Here is a 2,816-nt window from a genome sequence, read left to right on the forward strand (position 1 = left end):
GTTAAGTGTTGAGGCTAAAATTAATTAGCTTTAAATTGTTTGGTGGGTCTGGACTGGAGGAATGAAATATGATTAAAAACTAGAGATAATAAAAAGGGAAAGAGCAGCCTGGGTTGGGTATGATATTATGCAAACTCCATATTGAGTAATAACATGAGAACGTGATAAGAGATAAAGAAATTTCAATTTTTTTTGATTAATTTTTAACAATAGTGAAGATAATGAAAAAAAATGTTTATATCATCGTCTTGTGCAACAAAAATTATCAAGATGTGTTTATATACTATTGAATCTAATGAAAACATTTTTTTGTATTATATCATTAAAATTCTACAAGAATGAGTCTTTAAATAGACTTCAGTACAAATAATTTTACTCTTAAAAAGATTCCTATAACTATACAAATCTTAATCTTTTAAACAAAGGATAAGGATAATTTAAAATAATTAGATTTATCTACAGAAAATAACAAACTCTAACAACCTTATCTTATTTACAACTCACATTCCCCTCAAGCTAGTGAGTATACATTGTATAATCTCAGCTTGAATGTAAATTCATCAAAAGTTACTCTTGGCAGTGCTTTAGTAAGCACATCAACTAGCTTTTCCTTGGTAGAAATATAAGATAGATCCACAATTTTACCATTAACCTTTTATGAGATAAAATGCCTATCAATTTTCACATGTTTAGTTTTATCCTGATGAACATGATTCTTAGCAATCATGATAAAAGCTTGATTGTCGGTCAAAATCTAAAATTTTTCATCCTGACTTAACTCCAACTCCTTAAGTAGCCTTAACGGCCACATTCCCTCGCACATTCCAATTGCTAAAGCCATATATTCGTCTTCAGTACTAGTCCTAGAAATAAGATATTGTTTCTTGCTTCTCCATGTTACCAAATTTTCCCACACAAACATATAGTAATCACTGGTGGACCTTATTCTAGTTAACTCCCTAGCCTAACTTGTATCTGTGAAGACCTTTACTGTTCTATCTTCAGATTTTCTAAAAATTATACCATGACTAGGGGTTAATTTCAAATACTATAGGATTCTATAGACGACCTCAACATGCTCTTCTCTAGGATCTGACATGTGTTGGCTAACAACATTAATAGGAAAGATATATCCGTTTGAGTTAATGACAAGTATATTAACTTTCCAACCAACATTTGAAATTGCTCATTTGTTCACTGGTGGTCTCATGTCCTCTTCCTTAAACTTCAAGTTTGTTTCTATTGGGTTTCAACATGCTTGCATCCCATTATCTTAGTATCTCGGTTTCAGGGAAAAAACCCTATGAAATATCTCAACTTTTTCAAGTCTTTGATTTCAAATCCATTATTTAGAAGCCCTTTGAACCTGTCAATCTCACTAACATTATCATCAGTAACCACAATGTGATCAACATACACAATTAAAATAACCCTTTATTGATTAGGTGCAATTTTAATGAACAATGTATGATCTTCCTGACATTTCTTATAACCATCTCATAACCTTAGCAAATCTTTCAAATCAGGCCCTTGCAGATTGCTTTAGGGCATAGAGAGACTTTCTCAATTTATATACCTTGCGAGCCCCTAAAACAGTCTTCAAAACTAAAAGAACCTTCATGTACACCTCTTCTTCTAAGCACCCATTCAAGAAGGTATTTTTTATCTCTACTTGATAAAGATTCCAATCTTTATTAATTATCAAGTTGGGTAGAACTCTCACTATGTTAAGCTTAGTTATTGGTGCAAAAGTCTCCTTATAGTTGATTCCATATATTTGAGTAGAACCTTTAGTCACAAGCCTAGATTTGTACATTTCAATGATGTCATCCGAGTTATAGTTAACTGTAAACACCCATTTGTAGTCAGTGTGATTCTTTCATTGTGGTAAATTTGCCAAGGCTCATGTATCATTGTTTTCTAGTGCTCTTATTTCTTACTTGACAACTTTCTTCCATTTAGGATCTTGTAGAGCCTCTTCAATGGTTGCTAGAATTTACACCTTATCTAAGTTGACTATAAAAGCTTTAAAAGATGGCATCAAATTTCTATAAGAAACAAATCTTTGAATATGTAACTCATCATATTAGGGTATTGATAATCATTGTTATATATCCTTTCCAAAATGTCATAAGCTTCATTGTAAGTTTTATAAAAAAAATGTTCCATTGCAAGAAGCATCAACAACCATGTGTGTTTTCATATTCAATCCATTGTGAAACATTTACATTTGCCTCCAATGTAAAAATCCATGCATCAAGCATTTGTGAAACAAGTCTTTGAAACTCTCCCAAGCTTCATATTGGTTCTCGTCCTCAAATTGCTTGAATGATGTGAGATTATTCCTCATCTTGGCATTCATGTTGGGTGGATTGAAACGAAACCAGAATTTTTATGCTAACTCATTCCATAATGCTATAGCACTAGGCGACAGCGAGTTAAGTCATGCTTTAACTTTATCATAGACCGAGTAGGGGAATAACTTCAGCTTCAAGGCTTCTTCAAGTACTCTTTGTTATATAAATGAGTCACACACCTCCATGAATGCTCTAAGGTATGCTATAGGGTCTTCAGCAAGAGAATCGCTATACTACCCTATTGACTGCATCATCCGAAACATCACCAGCTTCAGCTCAAAGTAGGTAGCATGGATGGAAGGTCGAACGATGCCAGAATTTAAGTCATCAAGTGTTGGCACAAAGTGATCCCTGATCGATCTATTGCGTCACCAATGTTGTAATAATGCGGTTGGTAAATTTCATTGTCAGCCAACAATTCTTCCTCACCATTTGGCACTGGTGGCAAAACATTGTTAC

At 33.4% G+C, this 2,816-nt stretch overlaps 1 non-coding gene across 1 annotated transcript; it reads left to right on the forward strand.

The window, feature by feature from the left end:
* Positions 1-2,246: 2,246 nt before the first annotated feature.
* Positions 2,247-2,353, forward strand: LOC120183173. The gene has a single exon (XR_005521924.1). It is a non-coding gene; the product is annotated as a small nucleolar RNA R71 (small nucleolar RNA).
* The last annotated feature ends 463 nt before the right edge of the window (positions 2,354-2,816 follow it).

Source organism: Hibiscus syriacus, unplaced genomic scaffold, assembly GCF_006381635.1.
Source record: "Hibiscus syriacus cultivar Baekdansim isolate YM2019G1 unplaced genomic scaffold, ASM638163v2 tig00112738_pilon, whole genome shotgun sequence".
In the NCBI taxonomy this organism is placed as follows: Eukaryota; Viridiplantae; Streptophyta; class Magnoliopsida; order Malvales; family Malvaceae; genus Hibiscus; species Hibiscus syriacus.